Raw genomic sequence first — 20,024 nt, forward strand, 5'->3', positions numbered from 1 at the left:
GTGCAGCTTTCTGAGGATTAGGAGGGCGGGACTCTACTTTTCCTACTCCAATGAAAAAGTACTTTAATAAAACTAGAATTACTGCATTGCGGTTAAAGCCTCTGCTAACCACTGACGTACTTTACACGTCTGTCCAGACTCATATTCTCATAGTTATGCATGAGTCCAGACAGACGTTACTGCCAGATGTAGTAACATTTCTTCCAGGCGCTTCTGAGACATAGCGTTGATGAGACCCTGAGACATCGGTATAAGAATTGGATAATTTGCGTGACCTTGACCTTCATCACCAAACTCTAAAGACTTACTTCAAATGGACATTTGTACTAAATTTCTACAAATTCTCTTCAAGCTTTCTTTACATATCGGATTCACAAGAATAGGCAACAAGAATTGGATGAACAAGTGTGACGTTGACCTTTGGCCAAAGAAACCGTATCAGTTCATCAAGTTGAATGTTGGGATAAATTTGAAGGAATTCCCTCCAATTGTACCTCAGATATTGCATTCACAGTGGGTTTCTGTATAGAACATCAGATGAACGGGCAGACAAGTTGAAAACATAACGCCTCCAGCCCTGGCTATCACCGTTGCAGAGGCATAACAACAAGATGAATTTTACCGAGCCTACTACAGTAATGCCATCTATATTTGTCAGTGTCAATATTAATGCAATGGTCCCATTATGTATGCACATTCAGAGAGATGGTGTAATTGTTCCCCCCGCCCAAGGTGGCCATCAAAATATCTATCACTAATGTGATCCTGTATAAGTAATAGGACAAAATCTCCCACTTGATGTGACTCCCTGAGTTTCATATTAGCTTTAACTGAACTTAACAGTGTATTGTGCACAGAAGAAGAACTTTGCAATCAGATTAGGAAGTGATGTCTTCAGGGACAGTATGGATAGAAGGAACAACTACAGTGACTGATCACTGTCAGTGACTATTGGCCTGAGAGTATCATTTTAAAGCATATTTGAAAAAATGTGAAACTATCCCCGTAAAGATAGACTGCAAAAAAAATGTATGTTTCAATGAAGTCAGACTCGCACAGCAAATGAAGAAAGAGGCATACATGGTACAGGTACATGCAGGTCTCTGATGGTGTCAGGACTTCAAAGTCTGATGGCCTGGTTATTGACCAGTCCATTCTAACAGCAGAAACAGTGCAAAATTGAGACGTTTTAATCCTTCATCTCTAATTCTTCAGTTCAGGCAAAGAGGCAGGTACGTGGGCTGACAACACAGATGGACAAAGTATCATAGCATGTATAAAACATGCCCAATTAAACTTTGGGTTAGCTAAAGAAACAGTGCAGGGGAATTGATCCTCATTATCTTGCCTTAATAGAGCTTCAATTCGCTTTTACACTGGATTATTATTATTTTAATAAGTGTTTGTTTTTGTTCCCATACACAATCTGTGAAATGTTTTTCTTATAAAATGTTATATATACATAAATATCACTTAATCATAATATGAGATAATTAAATATATACTACTAATTTCCTGTTGCAGTAAATATAAATACATTACTAGGAGCATAGGTTAAGCAAAGTGACATTTTTTTTGGACTGTTTTGTCCCAAGAACAGTACATAACTCATGGGATACAGTGATATTAAATAGAGAAAAGCAGCAAAAGCTGACATTCAAGAAGCTGGGACCAGGTAGTGTTTGACATTTTGCTTAATAAATTAATTAAACATTTCACTGATTATCACTTTCCTGTTAACAGACACTGTAGAATAGCCCTTTTATTATATGCCAGTCTTATGTGAACCAGCACAGACATGTGTCCTGCTGTGCCACAGAGAGCAACAGGAGATTATCTCAGGAACACTTTTTTCTATAAAGGCCAGACTAAAAGAGCAAAAGCATTCAATAAAAAAAAAAAAAAAAAAAAAAACACTTTTCAAAGAGCGGAGGAGAAAATCTCTTCAGAGTGACAACAACAAACCACAAACCTCATCTCCTCCTCTCTAACCGAACAACTACAGGGACGACTTTCTACTCCTTTGTGCCTCCACATCTCTCCCCGGCTTCCTCAGACACTTTCAGATTCCTCCACTCCTCATTCACCCATCTTATCAAACTCTCTCAGAGACGACCTCTTTCCCTTTCCTCCCCTCCATTTCTATTTGTCCCTCTTTGTTTCCTCCTTACTCTGACACACTTTCACTCTTGTCAACATGTTTCCTGTCACCTCCTGAGAACTGATACGAAGTCAGAGGCAGACAAAGGGACAGGAGCAGTGGCCCATGATGAATCACCCCTTTTTATGCTACATAAATGTACTTCAGAAAATAGCAATATAACAATAGTGTAGCATCTTGACTCTATTTCTATGTTGGGTATGGTGTGACTGTAGTAGTAGTAGTATTTATGATGTAGGAAACTTTATATACAGACAGAAAACGTGCATTTAACCTGCACAATGTATAGCAATGTGAAAACCTCTTCAGACCCCTTTTTTAGATTATTGTGAAGTATATTCTTAGTTACTGTTGGTACATCTCAAGCTTTTTGAAGAAGATATAAAAAAGAGAAGCAGCATCATTTCTGTGATGCAGTACAGAGCTTGTACTATAAGCAGAGATGGTACAAGTACACAGACTCAACATTCAAGTAAAAAACTAGTACTAGCTTATAAAAATACCACACAACACGTAGAAGCAGCTATTAAAATTCATTACTCAAGTAGAAGAACTCTGTGCATATCCTGAACTTTACTGTAACTAGTGCTCCACTAAGAAAACATATTTGATATATTCAATTTGATGCTTTTGCTAACAGAAATGTGCAAGTGTAGTTCATAAATCTATACCAAATAATAAAAAGTCACAGGACAAAGACGTGCTACTACTTCTTGGTGTTAATACATCTACATTTATTGGTTCAATATTATAAGATCTTAAATCTGCAAACAGTATTCCAGTTACCTCTATTTTTCTGCTTTTCCGTCACAGGGAAGATAATTTCCTCCACTGATTTTACATTATGAGCCTTCAGCTGACTTTGAATGTAAATCCTTAATACAGGTTTCTAGAAAGGTTTGATCTGAGGGTAATAAAACCACAAACACTCACTCGAAATTCTATAATTTACATGGTCTGGTCCAGCATCTGGTCCCCGTGACCAAAGTGTTGTCCCAAAAGTGGAGTTGGGATTTCACTATGTGAGTAATACACACACACTCCAGCGCCCTTATCATTACTGCATTCTATTTTTGACTCAAACAGGCATTAGCACTGCACATTATTGATCTAACCACAATTAGGCTCATGCCTCATTAGCATGCCTGGGCTGGTGTCTGTTTATTCCTGTCTGTCCAGTCCAGTCGGCTGCACTATCATCAGTGTCATCTGTTAAACTGGTGGACCCTCATTACTGTCTTGACAATATTCTGCACAACCCCATTCCCCTCTGTACACAGTGGTGCCCTCTTCCAGACACACACGGACAAATACACAACAAATGTTGCTGACACATATGCAAGCGCATATGGGGGCACATATGCCTGTGAGGGACCATTTAATCTCTCAACACACCCGTTCTTTCCTCTCTTATTGCCAGAACACTGTGTTCATGGTCAGATGAGATATGAGATATAATACTATAATACAAATCTTACAGAATAGGTGACAATAGACTAATACCAATCTGTCTTGCACTGTGGAGAATTTAACCAAATTTAGTGGGTTGGAGTAACAGAATCTTATTTGTTTGCTCGGGCAGGAGGCATGTATAGATTAGGTGACGCATAATCAGAAGATCGATACAGAGTTTCACCTAACCACATATCCAAATCAAATTCAAAAAAAACATTTGTCAAGGAAAATCAATATGGATGTCAAAACATTAGCCTTTGTTTGTGCGCCCTGTACAGCGCCCTTCCCCTTTCCCCTTTTATAGTCCAGGCATGTCGGGCTGCCATGTTAACCTGGGAATAGTGTTTTCAAATGATTTCAGACTCATTTATGAAAATGAAGCATTTGTGTATACAGGCTTTGGGTTAAATGCAAGCCATCTCCTACAGGTGACACAAGCAAAAAACACACAGACCATGTTTAGGTAGGTTTACCCCACAGTGCAGCAGTTTTCTACTGATGCTGCAGCTGTTCTGAAATCAAAGCCAAAACTCCAACATCCCCACCACCACACCCAACCCAATGTCACCAACATGACACCTCTCATCCTAGCAGTTCTGTGAGCCTCCTTCATACGAATAGCAGCTCCCTGATGCTCACACATTTGATACAATATCCTAGAAATGTGACGTTTCTTGTCATAAAAGGATCTGAAAATTGCCTGTGTGGTGGCTTTACGTTAACCAACACCATGTCTGTACAGAAGAAGTAGCGTGAGTTGTCTGTTGTTGGCTGCAACTCAAGCTGCAGTGTTGGACATCTGTTGTGATTATTCTGATTATTATCAGTATATTCACCAGTTTTGTCCTCAATGTTAAAATAAATCAGGACTTTCTGTTTCCACCCTGAGAATGGACAGGAAATTATCTGAACCATGGCCACTCTACTGGTCTTTTAATACTATTAATAAACTGATGGAAATATTTTGTGCTAGGAATAAGAATAATTTAACAGTCCACATTGCCCCTCCTGTCCAAGCTTGTGAGTGATGTATGTGAGGAGAGATAAGTCATAAAAGTGGATAAGAAATCCAGCGAGAGCATCAGTGAGAGATAGTGACAACATGAAAACAGAGAGGCAAGGCAGCACAGAGATGACAAGAGTCCTGTGTTGTTTTATTCTGTTGTCATTATCCTCCATTGTGGAGAACAATACAGGAGCGCTGCAGCAGGGGGCAAAAATTGGCCAGAGAGGTTGGACTGGTGACGTACAAATCATTGTTTCCAAACCATTGTTCCTGAGATGTGCGTTCTATTACCCTGCACAGCAGCATGTTATTGGCCTTCTCAGTTATTTGCCCAGCTCTATAATTGTGCCAGGATGTTCATTAAGCTACTTGCACATTAGAGCAAAGATTAAAGCAACAGCTAGTTACTAAGAAGGAAAGCAGAGTGACAAGAGGAAACCAGTGATTTGCAGGTTTTGTTGCAAGTTGCAGATTTGCTGCTTCCAGTCGTCATCAGTGTTTATTGATAAAATCTCCAGATCAATCAAATGTGCTGTGGGTGGGATAGGATACATGTGGGTCATGTAGAAACTCATTGAGCCCGGTTATCAATAGGTTGTCATTATCACACAATGGGCAAAGCATTCAATGTGAAACAAATATAGATTGTTTTAAATCAACACAGATAATCAATAAGTCATAAGCAAATTGCTTGTTGAGATCAGTTATACGACCCTCACTGGTTAGGTAAGTAAATCAGGTTAAACAAACAATGCACTGTGATTAAGCTGGTGCAGATATATTCATAATAAATCACATCAAATTTCCATAAAAACTATCAGCATTCACTGGTTCATCAGTTCTCCTCTCTTTATCCATAGATCCACGCACTCTGGCTACCCGGTTCCTGCAATCAGACTCCAACCAATACATTCATAATCTATAATAAAGAGCTTGTTCAACCAACGAATTCTGGTTCTGGCATTTTAATTGGGTTCAACATCCCTCGTGGCGGGTGGTTTCACTCGCCGCTGACAACCTTTGGTTTTTGGATTGTCTGCCAGACAAAACAAGCATTTGATCACCTTCAGCAGATAATACAGAAGCAGGATATAACTGATAATGAAAACAGGTGTTAGTTGCACCAATAATTATAGAGCGGAAATGATTCGTGCTCGTAAGCCAGCACTGGGGTTTACAATTTTATGTCATTTATATGAGCCTCACTTTTTACTGTTCTCTTCTCGCAGCCAATTCAGAGCTGTACATTTCCTGCCGCTGCGTCACATTGCGTCACATTAAAAGTGATCCACTGGTAAAACATGGGGTGGCTTTGACTGTGAAGCTAGTTACATGAAATGCAATGTGTTTAAGCCATTTTGCCCTTTGATAGCTACAGATTACACACAAGCACGAATAACAGAGCTGTGCAATGACAGTGATGGCTTCACTGACAGGCACATTAACTCAGTTTGACCCTGAGGTGAAGCACCTCGCGTCATCTAATAAACAAGATCATGCATGTGTGAATGTCTATATTTAACACATGAAAGTGAAGCACCATCACATGAGAGAAAAACTCAGCAATTTAATGACTGATACAGTTAAGGTGAAAGCGGGCTACACTGAGTTTGAGCTGGATATCAGCCAGTGTTTGTACATCTCACATAATCTGTTTTAACTTATTTTTTTATTATTTTTTTTTCATATTTGTGGCTACTGAGTTGGTGATTACACTCAGTGAAATAAGCAGCAGGATCCTCTTTATCAATTTATGTCATTTTTTCTTTGATTCTTTGTATAATACTTATAGATTTTCACAGATCAAACAGAGCAGTTTGAAGAAAACAGCCTTGCACCTGCAGAGGATAATACAGTTTTCTCCTCAAGTGTAACAGCTAAATAATTTTCCAAAGGGAAAGAACAGAAAAAAGAGACAGTGTCAGCGTTTCCTCCTCTGATGCTCCAGTAAGCCAGCTAAACGGCCTTACACTAATCCAGTTAGCTCCTGCATCCGGCAATTCCTCTTTGTGCTAAACAGTTACAGCACTCATCAGCCAAATATCCGCTCTCCTCTCAGGTCACACATCTACACTGTCAAGGTCTCTGAAAGCACCACAGGCATAATGTATCCTGTGTCCCCATTTCACATAGAGGCAGTATACAGCTTTGATGTTTAATATCATCGTATATTGCAGTTAGTAGACAGGAAATAAATGTAATTTACAGGAAATTACCCAATATGTGCACTGAATCTCCCAGTCACATGGCTCAACTGCAGCAGTGTTGGTCACTTGTCAGTCGGTCAGTCCACCTTTGTTTATTTCGCAATAACTTTTAGATATGTTTCTCTTCATCCCACTGTTACTGGCATGAACCTTTTATAGTAACACTTAGCCAGTACCACCCTGTTATGTACCCATCTGATGTGTCTCCTAATGCTCATCAAGCTCTCCCTCAGTCTCTACTCTGGAGCCTTGCTGTTGCATCTCATCCTAAATTGAATTACTAGAATCAGAATTGAGACTCACTGGCCACAGCATTTTCCATAAAATAATAGTCTGGACTAATACCTACCTAATACTAATATAATTTCTATTCTGAACATAAAAAAAAGCCAGCTGGATTTTCATGGCCATGTTTCAAACAATGGTGTGACTCAGTGATAGTGGTGAATTCCAGGAATTTGACTGGAGTTGTAGGCCGTATGTATTTTTGTACTTAAAAATATGTACTAGAAAATCTCAAAGGATTTCATGAACATATTTTCTGCCCTTTTTACTTGATCACCAGGCTCTCCACTGAAATGGATTTGGGATTAGCCATTCACACAGAAGCACTCTTAAACATAATGTTGAGGACAAAACTCATTCACAATACTATGAACAGATAATATACTATCACTGATTTAATACAGCATTAGCCTGCTTCTGACTTAAAAAAAATGCTTCTGAGAAAACTAACATTAACATATTAGACATTAAATACATTTTGTAAAAAATATTACTTGGCATTTCTGTAATTATCTCTTGGGAAGACATCATCTCCCTTCAGGGTGTCTCACCATCAACCACAATGTGTTGCAATGTTTTGCAACTGTAAAGAGTTTCATCTTTGCCGTTTGCATTACTTGTTTTTAATATGCAAAAAATTCCAACATGTTTAAAAACAAAACATATTTATGTAAATGATGATTGAATGTCATATTATATTTTAGAGACAGGTGACTGGCACTGCAACAACAAGTAAAATGCCAAAAAGCAAATGCTGAAGATAAGGTTAGAACTAAATTGCCTCTAACATATGCTCCTAATAAGGACCAGACATATGGAGGTACAGCCATAATTAATGCTTCAACACAGGAAGCAAAAGTTACAACCTACATATTCAACATATACAACGTATACAAGCACAATTTATCAAACCCTCTTGGTAAAAAACACTGCCTTTATCAGCAATGTAGTGCGCAATATTTCTGTATGTGTGGCTGGAAACTCAACTTCCTGTGTCTTGTTACTTAAATCAGTAACATGATTGATTAAATACAGTAATTTCTTATTCCAAAAAATATGTGTGTCTCTTTATGCATTCTGAACCTTTTGGTGTGTAGACAACAATTGCTTCTCTATCATCGAGCCACATGCCCACATTTATCATTTAGAGAGAGACAAACGGTGGGAGACCGTGTGAATCTTCAGCATGACTGATAGCTGCTCGTCTGCCTGACAAAGCTCTGAGTCAGCAAACTTAACCCGGCTCTCAGCTATGTGCAGAAAAAAACTGTACTGTAATTATAAAATGTAATCTTCGACATAAAAAGAACATGTCATGGAGAGGAGGAAGGTCAGCACGTCTTAGAAATTGATCGTTGTGTGGTGAAACTATGCCACAAGCCAAACCGACATTGTCGTGGCAGAGCACTGAGTTTAAGCTGTGCTGTGTTTTGATGCATGTTGAGAGCTGCTGCACTCTGAGTTTATGTGACCATGCAGCCGTGTAGGGCCATGAGGTTTGGTGTAACATACTGTATGCCCACATGAATCCTATCAGGGGCGTGAATTAATTCAGGTTCATGATTGTGTTTGTCTGAGTATTTCAAATTAAACCGTCACGACATAAGGAGCCACTATTGCAAGAAAAAAAACAAAAACAAGTGATTGCACCATTGTTCACAAAGACCTTTGATACACACACAAATATGAAAGGCATACAGTGTGTACCCACCCACCATCTACATTATTGTTCATATTCACAGAGGAGTTAACATCAAACAGCAACAGGTAGGTATTATTGCAAGACGGCCAAAAGCACTCACCACACTCATGAGGGTCGATCACATCACCTTTGTAGAGAGATGCCAGACTGCTGCCTCTCTCTCTTTTTATAATGCATACTTCAAAAAACAAATAAAAAAAACAGTTTCTGCTCTCCTGCAGTGTATATCGCTATAAACTCTCACTGAGGCTCAAGATAGAGCATTTGGCTTATGTGCTGGTGTGTGTGTGTGTGTGTATGTGTGTCTTAGTGTGCCTAATCCCTGCTGAGTAGAGTGGGTGCTAGGCAGCAAATGTTCACTGGAGAGTTGAATACACAAAACAGGGGTCATATTGGGACTTGTTATGTGGTGGGGACCATTATGGTGGTTCCTCTTGTCCACATTTTATAGTGTTTTACAGTTACTGACATGGATAATCAAGAAATAGAAAGATGCAACTCTGTGCCCCAACACTGACCACATCATCTTCTACTAAAACTACAGTGTCAGTCTAGACAAGTAACTGTTCATTTTCATGTTCTCATATACTGTAAGTAACACTCTCCCAACCCAATTAATGAAATACATTAATGAAATAGAGATTGGTTTTATTAGTTCATTTAATATTTGATGATAGATGTGTAAGGATGGGTTTGCCCCAGCACATGGACACAAATTAGTTCATGTCTATAGCTTGCAGCTGAGCCTAAATTTGGGAAGCAAACCAGAAAGTACAGGATACCCACAACAAAAAGTTCATTTTGGTTCTGAAATGCACAACCAATGCTGCGCAGATCCTTTCTATGAACACGTCTAGCTGCACATCAAATCGGACCAAACTTTTATAACAGCATGGAACCACTGTGAAAGGCTGCACAGTGTTTGATGTCTTATGCCCGAATGTCTCATCAGCCAGCAGTAACACCCACAGTCACCTCCAATAGAGCCAGAGACACATGACGAGCTCTTGGTTAATAAAGTGAAAGCTGACTAAATAGAAAACTGAGGACTGTCAGAGAGGTAAGGCCATTTGTGGAGATAGGGCTACATCCGTTCACAGTTATCAAATCTCTGTCATTTAGGTGATGCCAGGCAAGGTAGAAAAAAGTCTGTAGACTGTAAACGTTTGAAGAAAAATATGATGGTAGGTTCTTGTATAGTTTGAGATTTCCTTTTGTAATGTTGCCAATTAAAACAAAGAATAAATATTAAACATACTAAATATATAATATAAAAAATAATGTATATATGAGGACAACCTCTGTCAATAAGGTTTGGGAAAAGTCAAAGCTTCTCACATACAATACTGCTAGTAATAGTAAACAAGTCTCTTGTGGTAGTAATAGTTCTAATCCTGTCAATAGTTGCTCTTGTCTACTTTTTTTAGTCAATATTCAATATGATGAGTCCAAACAGCAGCAAGGACATAGTCTGATTTATTCCATAGGTGCATGTGACACATGTTTTGGTAATAGAAAGGTAATAGAGCTTTTTATACTGTATTTGTACTGTACTGTATTTTTTCCACCAGGTGTCTGGTGACAACAGTCCAGTTTTATCAGCAAAGGGATGTAAACGATAGTGTATTTCTTTGTTCAGTTCACAAGGTCAAGCCATTCCTAATGAACAGAAAATCTCTCTCACACGCTCACACACACACACACACACCCACACCATGAAAGTTTAAGTAGATTAGTGAGCTGTATGATGAGCTCTTAATAGGACTAGTCCTTGACACAGAAGCCAGTGGAGCAGCGCAACAAGCCCAAACCTCCACAAGATGCCAAACACTAATGCTTTTAGGGATGGTGATAACCTAAAGGCTACAGAACTTGTGACCACAAAAGTGTAAACATGAATCAGCGGTGCCCACTGTTCTCTCATAATCCCTTTCACTGTGTCCTGAAAGAGGGTGGCACTGGGGTGGAGTGGGTAGTAATGACCACACAAAGAAGGACTTGGATCAAATTTATTGGTTGGTCGGGGGCCTTTCTGTACAGTTTGCATGCTCTGTGGAGGTTTCGACTCCAGCTTCCTCCCACGGTTTGGGTTAAGGGTTCATTGGTGGCTCTAAATTGCACATAGGTGGTAATGTAAATGTGTATGGTTGTCTGTCTTTACACTTCAGCCAGCCCTGTGATAGACTGAAGACTTGTATCATCACCGTCACAACCTTTAGGATGAAAGGCATTTAAAGCATAAAAAAAAAAACCACTACCTTTTGTGGGTGGATGTGTAGATCTGAGGCATTTTTCCTCAATAATATTCCTCAGAGAAGTCAGGAACTATTTCAACCCCTGTTCACTCAGGTCTGTTTATTAAAAGCAAATTCATGTCAACAACATCACACAGCAGGAGCATTTGCAGGGAGTGGAGACGGGTAAATACACACACAAAACCCCGGGGCCACCCACTACTATCACATGTGCTCAGCCTAATGGCAGATGGGTTTTCTGGGCATCAGAGAACTTCAGCTGCTGCTTAAGAGCCTGCCTTAATTTACTAGATTTTCCCAAAACAAAATAGCTTATTTTTTCAGTTTCACCTAGAGTCTCAGCAAACACACATTCTGGGGTGCACACAAATTGATTGCACCTGAATAAGAGTCAGCAACTGGTACTGTTGATTCTAATTACAGAGTGAATCAAGTCAAATGTACTCCACAACTGTGAACTGACCAAAAGTGAGAACTTTAATGATTTATTCTGTGTGCACTGCTCGGTGTCAGTTCTCATCTCACACACACACAGACACACACACACACACAATCTAGCCAGAGGCAAGAAACAAGATAAATAGTGTCTCTTGCTGTTTTAAGGGGAGAACAGCATCGGGCATGAATAAATTGAGGGGCAAAAAGTGTAAACACTCGACTTTGTCAGTGCAGAAGAAAATCAAAGATAAGCTGTCAGTTCTTTTGAAGTAAACATACAAAAAAATCCCTCTCTCATGGAGGAGTCTGTCAATATGCAAGAAGTCTATTCCTCTGGCTTTCCTGTAGTGTAGGACACATAACATGTTTTCTATGGCTAAGGTCACAGACTATATTTCCCTGCATCCTCTAAAAACCACACTAATGTTGAGAGATGAATTGGGCACAAGTTCCCTTTAACACATGATGCACTTTTGCTCTTTTGGTTTGACCAAAGAGATTGCTCATTACAGTCACTGCAATTTGAAATTAAAGGCGTTTTTACATCTAACGGTACGTTTGCTGTGGTCCAAATCACTTGATGAGTTTGTAAACTTGTAGAATGTACACCTCTCAAAGGCCTATCCCCACTGTGAAGGCTGCAGATCCAAGATCAAACCAAACAGAGATGTTAACAAAATTATCTGTACTCATAGTGAACATTTAAGGCAACAGATCATCCCTCTGAAGTATGGCTTCATGTAAAACAGTGTTGAGGTTCAGTCAGTCTGGCAATCCAAATGGGAGCAAGTGTCAACATTAAAGACAAGTTGTTTTTTCTATGTTTTCCAACCTGAGCAGACAGGTCTATTAAGATTTTGTTGATATGTAATTGACCTATTCACCATGAGAGCCAAACTTCAAAGATGGATCCTTTATCTTCTTTATTTTCTATGCCATTACCATGATTTGTGTCAATGTGGAAAAAAGAAGCCACTGACAAAAAGCCACGCTCCTCAACCACATCATCAAATTCATCGGCTGCAGCCCCTGCCTGCAGTCTTTTTCTGTTAGGGGAACCTATCAGACATCAGTCGTCTTCCGCCTGAGGGTTAACTCAGACAGACACACAGGGAGAAAAGTCAGAGGAGTGACAAAGAGGGAATAAAGGAGACAGGTGACAGGGGCAGAGAGAAGCAATTGAATGTTGAGGGAGGAAGTGAGAAGCATCAAAAACACAACAGAGCAGCTGGACACACAAAACTACAATCAGGTTTATGCACAGTGCACAATAAATCAGCCGAAAGAACAAACAATAAATACTGGGAAGATAGCTCTTGAACATATTTTTCCTAATTTTTGCAGTGCAACAAATGTCGGCAACATCCAGAACGGTGTGTTGAGATGCTGTAGTGGTTTCAAACTGCACTGCCCATTTGCCAGCCCTGTTAATAAGCTGCCTCCACTTCTAATTTAAATTCAGCATTGAGGAGATGAAAGCGGCCTGCTACAGGTGAAGCTAATTGGATAGATAAATGGGATGGTGACTAGTGAATGGCTCATGTGTGGTAAATTAGAAGAGCATTACCTTAACTCTTAATTGTTTGAAAGAAGTGAACAGGACAGAGGTGATTGCCAAGTTTAAAGCTGACAGGCTAATCGAGGCAGGTATAGTGATTTGTAAAAGAAAATGAACACGTAGTTGAGAGTATGATTGTATTTTTTTTCTTTGTCCCCTAAGCAGCCAGAATAATATGCAACAACAGAGACATGAACTAATCTGCTAAATGCAAATTATGTTTGATGGAGCACCCAGCTAAGCTCAGAACTAGGTCTCTATAGTGGTGGGCAAGTGCTGCTTGTTGTGTGGTTCTTGTTCTTTGTGCATAGAAACTCTACTATACAGTCTACCATGGATTTTATGTCAAACCGCTTGATAAAATGCTTCTTGGTTGAATCACCTAAAGAGAAGTGGAAAAATCACTTGATTATAGGAAAATTGGACCTTTAACAATAGGTTTGCATCATGTGGCCACATTGAGATCAATACAGGGAAAAAGGAACAAATCCCCAAAGTCTTTTGAAGGAGTGACGGAGAAAGAGAAAGGTCATGGCCATTATTGAGACCATTCAACAAGGGACACTTTTAGGAGTAGGTGTTATGTGCCATCATTCACTGAGCCTCTGAGTGGCTGTTGATAAGACTGTCTGGAGTCCGACCAGCCAGTTAACAGCTTCTCTCAATTAACGGCTGCATAAAGCTTCAAAAACTGCTCGCTCATACATACAGTATAGACAATTTGGTATGTGACGTGTTATTGTGCCATGGCCTGCTGGTCAGTATAGTGATAAATAGGAATCACGTTTCGTAAGCTGGCGGTACGAAACACTGGTATGAATGTGAAGCATCGAAATGCAAATACTTCTTCGGTAAAGCTGGGATATAATTAATTTAATATTCCTGCAATTATTTAATATCTTGAAAGGCTTTATCAACAAAGGAAACCTGCAGGAGAAGGTTGATGTAATCACAGCCAACAATGGTGGAAAACCACAACCATGTTATAATAAAATTATGATGTATTATGTCTTTCTTTGTGGCACCTGAAGGCCACACTAACAGGAATGGTAGCAAAGGGAGGAGAAGCCATTTCTGTGTCCTGCAGGTGGCACAGGTTAATGGATGAAGCTCTAAAAATCACCACATCAATCCTCCATCCCTTCCTTTCGATCCCGCTAAAGTGAATTCTCCTCCACCGCAGTCATAACAATAAAATAGGAGCCTCTGAAGAGTTAAGCCAAAAGGCAAAATGAACCAGAGTGTTGCTTCAGGAAGTAAAAAAAAAAGATGATGGAAAAAAAAAAGTAACAGAGCAGAAAGCACTAGAAAGAGAAAAGTTAAAGTGTTGAATAGCACTGCACTTATCCTATGACAAAAAAAGAGGTGAAGAGTTCACACACTGAAATCCACAGGATTGATTTGTGTTTATCTCAAATGTATGTACCATGTAGCGGCCAACTCATTGTTTTTCTCACTATAAACAGAAACACGGTGTCAAAGTCGTTCCCTGAGTGTTAGAACAACATATACATTTAGTGGCATAATATACTTTGGATGCAAGTCAAATTATTTTAACAGTATTTTAGAATAAATAACAGTTTTCCATGGTAGGCTTTGCAACATGTGAGAAACTGAAGTGAGTCAACACCTCAGACATTTTTTGGAGGATGTGACATTGGCCATTACTGAAGAACAAAAAAAAAAGAAAGCATCTTAACACCCATTTGTGATGATGTCAGTTTGGCTTGTCTCATAGTTTCACCACTTAGCGATCAATTTTTTAGACGTACTGACCTTCCTCCTGTAATATTATTCACGGAAATCAACACTGTGTAGAATACGATGGAGTTATTAGTAGGGTAGCTAAGATTAATTAGGCTGATAATTTACCTCAGACTGTGAGAGTAGCAGTACCCTCCTGAGAAGTAACCTCCTGCAAGCTTCTTATTGCACGTGAAAAAAGGTCATAGAAGTCTGACAAAGTTATCACTGAAGTACAGCACAGCTGTACAGGAAGTACAGCCAATAAGCAGTATATTGTATTGTATTGTATGTTGCATGTACTATGCCCTATGACTCGGACATTGCTTAAGAAGTTTAATGTAAAACGTTTAGTCTCAAGTTTGGACCCCTGAAAGTAGAACATGACAGACACACAAACCATCTTGGCTACAGACCTGGCTACAGGTCATTGTCAGCTAAGCATATGGTGGTGTTTGACCTTGGCCATGGTCAAAAGTAAGTTAATGCATGTCTCACTGAGGCTCCACAGTGCAGTAATGTGTCCCATGAGGAACATGATAGGAACATGGTAATGGGGCTGTGGAGGTCATGTCTGGTTCACAATTACATAGAGAAAAACACAGACAGTTCGAGTGTTTGTGTTACAGACAAAAACCGAACATGAACCTTTTTGGAATTGTTTTACTGAAGCAATTTTCCACTTTCCTAATTTCTAGACAGCAATTCTGTGTTCAGTACACATTCAGAGTTGTCCTTGGACCTTGTGATGCCCCTTATAACCTTTCTGTTGAAATTCCCTGTGGATCTACAGTTCCAGATGCTTTTTCGCAGTAAGCCCACATTGGTCTCAGTGGAGACACGTTTTATAACATGGGTTCAGATAAACCAGTGGTGTTCACAGCACGGAGGCTTGGACCACTCCTGCTGTTTTTTCATTTAGCTCCTTTTTGCATTGAGACATGGACTGGTGTTGCTAAAAAGAACGACAATAAAGTAAATTGTGGCCAAAGGGCAATTACAAAGTAGTGTTTTCTCAAAGCCAAAAACCCTCTGATTTCTACAGTTCTATTCAGAAATGATGCAAAATAAATTAAAACACAGTACTTATGTCTTATAGCACAAATTTATAGCACAAATAAGGTCACAGACACACTATAGCACAAATAACTAGTAAAACTGTCATGATAAGAATTTGCTTGCACAGAATAAGGACTTTAACTTCCTTAGAGTTTAAAGTAGGGCTGAACGGTTTCGGAAAAACAATCTAATTGCTGCATTTTTACCTACAGTATATTGCAACTGTGCAACAATTTATTATGCGATTTCTTTTTAAGTCCATATCTTTTGTAGTATTCAATAAACACAAGCAATAAGAGCAACGCAATACTAGACAAAATAAAAATGAATAAAGGCATACACATTACAAACACTATGTGCCACAACTGGCAGGAAATGCAGCAACGTTCAAGCTCCTCTACAAAGTGTGACAACGTGAGACTAACAAAAAGAACAAAATCAGAGACAGAGACAGCCAATCATCAGATATCCAGCTGTAAGCTGACCAGAAGAGACCAAATGCAAGCTGTTGATATCAAGACTGTGAATCTTCTCACAATGCATGGACGATTTCACCACAAATCCAACACCAAGAGACTCTATGCCAGCCAGAAAAAAGGAGGCGTCAGTTTAGTGTGTCAATGCTGCCATCCTCTGTGAAACAAAGCATTTGTTGTTGGCTTTAATAGTAGATTGTCCACTATACTATTGATACTACTTCCAATACACAGCCTGTTCCAAAATCTCTTAAAAGACTACTAGCAAAATATAGCAGCAGAATTTTGTTTCTTGAATTAACATAGAAGAAGAATTATTGCAGCATGAAAAGCACTGAAACATGAAAAGGGAACGGAGCAAACACAATTTCTGAACAAAATTAAAAATGTTATATGCACAGTGTAAAACCATTTGAAATCATCTTTGGAAAATCTATTTCTTTCCATTATTTCTCTGAAAACCTCAGGCATTCTAATTATGAAACACACAACATTTAAAATGTTTCACATTTTCTATAGTCAATGTTGTGCAGAAGAAAAGACTCCGTTTGACTATAGCATTCACAACAAATGAACCTACTGAAGCTCTTTTGGATCAAGCTGTGCAAATGAGCCAGGAAAACTTGTGCTGAGCACCACCACAATAGCGCAAACTATAACTCCATTAGCCTGCTTTGTCTGTTTGCAATGCATTACACATCACAGGTGCTGTGCATGAAGAAGTGTTCAGCAAGTTACAAACTGCACGTGTGTGAAAAAGTTTGTCTGGATGCAGCAGCAGTCTTTTTGTATTAAGACAGGATGAATGAAAATCCCCTGTATTTGTGAATTAAAATAGGAATTTAGGTCAAAGACAAGATGAAGTTCTGCAGTTTTGTCCTGTTAAGTTTGCTCTGTGCAGTCCAGACTTGAAGACCTTTCCCACCCATATTTCAAGAGATTGCCCAGGACAATTGTTTTAGTAAAAAAAATTTAGTGGCTTTTTGTCAAAGGTGAGAAGGCATTTAAACTAATCTACAAAAGCAAATGGTGCCACATTGTCGTAACAAAAAGTGGCAGCAATTTTCCTGGAAAACATATCTTACAACCTCTCCTGAGTCAACAGTATGTTCATGTGTCTCACCACATTTATTAGTGAACAATATTTTTCGTGTGGGAGCACACGTTTTCTTGATTGAGTCTCTCACTAACGAATGTATTTCTATAAGCCAGCTTACAGGGAGTAGAGATGTTACTTGAATGCAGAATACACACAGAGATTAAATTTTGTGTCTCGGCTGTGACCCTGCAAGCAAATACAGAGCTCAGCACAGCAGAGTTTGGGGAATAACGATAATTAACTTCGCACCTCAAAATCACATTAGATACAGAGCATGATGCCAGAAATTATGTGCAATTTACTTTCAAGACTCCCGTCACCATGAGCCCATTTCCAGATAAGAGCCTCCATCCATAAAACTTGTATAAGAAATCCAGATGTGTAGCAGCAGGCCAAGACACACTTCAGCTATTAAACAATTTAAAATATCCAAAATACATGGCCTGGATCAGACAGTCGCTTCTTTTAAAAGTTATGTGGCAGATGTGCGGAGTTCAGGGGTGCGAGTTTAAGGCTGGCAGTGAGTGCATTAGCATGCATCATAACATATTGTAGGAGTTCAGCAACTCTCATATGCAGTTACATGAAGTAAGCTGTCATACAAACCATGGACACTTTCTCTAATAGGTAGCTACACAAGGTATGTGGGGGAAAAAATTGACTACATGTCCCACTGGTGGCAAATGTTGAGTTCCCATTAAGGAAAATAATAGACCAGCCAGACATTTTGACATTTGACTACAGGTGTAATTAATAGTTCCACTTACAGGAGGTCCTGCTATTGTGCATAGTAACCTAAGGGGGCAGTTACTAGAACTGACATACCATTAATGTTATCAATTCCACCAGTGCTTTTCCTGCCATGACAAGTGAAAATGTCTTAAAATGTCTGCTGTGAAAATTACCCATTATGTATACACCCATAAAGCCAATAAAATTACCTCCTGACAGTACCACATACAGTCAATGTTTGAAGCGAGGCAAAAATGACAGGAACAATGCAATGGGACTTTAAGCCAAAAGCTTTACTACAATGACAGTATATAGTATTATAAAGTTTCTAGTTCAGCCTACAGAAAAAATAGGGGAAAAGAGGAGCGGGGAGCTCATAAAAATGAAATGATTCCTCCAGAAAGTCCCATGGACACGCGTGGTTGTGACTCAGAGCTGGTTCATGAGAAGCTGCACCTTCAAGCACTGGGCTGGGCACAGAAAATTTACAAGGTTTATGAAATGTCAGTGCAACTACTGCCACTCTTATCTACTTATCAACTTATCTAACAGATAGAAAGACATTGTGTTTTTGACATAGTGCTATTTTTACTGTGTCACATTGCAATATGTTAAGTGGTAATCAGCTTGATGTGCTTTACTCATATTGAGGATTTATGCCATCAAAGAAATGATAATCAATCTCTTTATGTTCTTCAAAACTTTGTTGTACCCAAAGAAAGGTAGCCCTAACTTCCTCGCATTAAACGTTTCTGCACATTCTCACCACATAGTTCGATGCTTTTTCTGAATCCAATACATTTCTTATGCATGTGAAGTTTGATAAAATGCAGAAAGACTGGGAGCCCGAGGCTGTAAACTCGGGAAGAGCAATCAGTTGTGATTGCTGGTAGTGAGAGTCAACAGGAGAGAGGGACGGTGATGGAGGGTAGCCCAGGGTGATGGAGCAAGCTCGTTACCAGATGAGTAATCTGCCCTGAAGGATGGCTGGACGTCATTAACCCTTGAGCTGAGGTGACTCTTCCTGCTTGTTCTCTCTCTCCTTCTCGGTTTTCTGTCATCCTGGCTTTCCTTTGTGCCTCTCTAGCTTTCAGTCCCTCTCTCTCCAGCCATGTGAATAACTGACCTGTCAGAAGGCTAACTGCAACGCTCAGCTGGGAAATGAATGGCTTTTCATTTAGTGTGTTGCCTATACACGCTTACAAAAGCTGGCTCCTACAACACCTGCAGCAGGCTCAATCCTGCACACAGTCCACCTTCATGGACGTCTTTGTTGCGCGGTCATACACAAAATGTAAAAAAGCCTAGAACCACTGGGTAAGAGGTGGCGCCCTCCAGTGTACAGCCACAGCTGGAAGAACCGACCTTTGTGGTAAACAACTAGGTGCTTACGGTCAGTGAGGTGCTGCACAATATCTGCAGTAACTGGTCAGCAAGAGCAACAAGTCAGCCAGGTACAATCAATACTGAAAAACACACTAGACAAAAAACAGCTCTCTACTGATTTAAACCTTTACACAGCTGCACTTTGGGCCATCTCTCAGTTATTAGTGTCAACACCTATTTAGCTTTCACCATTTTTAACATGCTGGAAAGTTTCAACTCAAGGAGAGCAGAGTCTGTCCCATGTGTTGATTCCCCCCCTTAAATGAAATGGTCATGAACTGTTGCTCACCTGTTTCTATGCCAGGGATGCGGGTGGTGTTAAACATCCTCTCCATCTGAGTTGAACACATAGGAACAATCCCTAAAGCCCTAAACTAAGAAGAAAAGGAAAAAAGGTTAAATCACCGCAGAGACAAAAACTGCAAAGGTACATATGAACACACTATTTTCACCAAGGTTTGA

General features: G+C 39.5%; 1 pseudogene; it reads right to left on the reverse strand.

Moving 5' to 3' along the window:
• LOC113171517 overlaps window positions 1-20,024 on the reverse strand; it is a 53,350-nt pseudogene that overhangs the window by 31,927 nt on the left and 1,399 nt on the right.

Source organism: Anabas testudineus, chromosome 13 (genome assembly GCF_900324465.2).
Source record: "Anabas testudineus chromosome 13, fAnaTes1.2, whole genome shotgun sequence".
Lineage (NCBI taxonomy): Eukaryota > Metazoa > Chordata > Actinopteri > Anabantiformes > Anabantidae > Anabas > Anabas testudineus.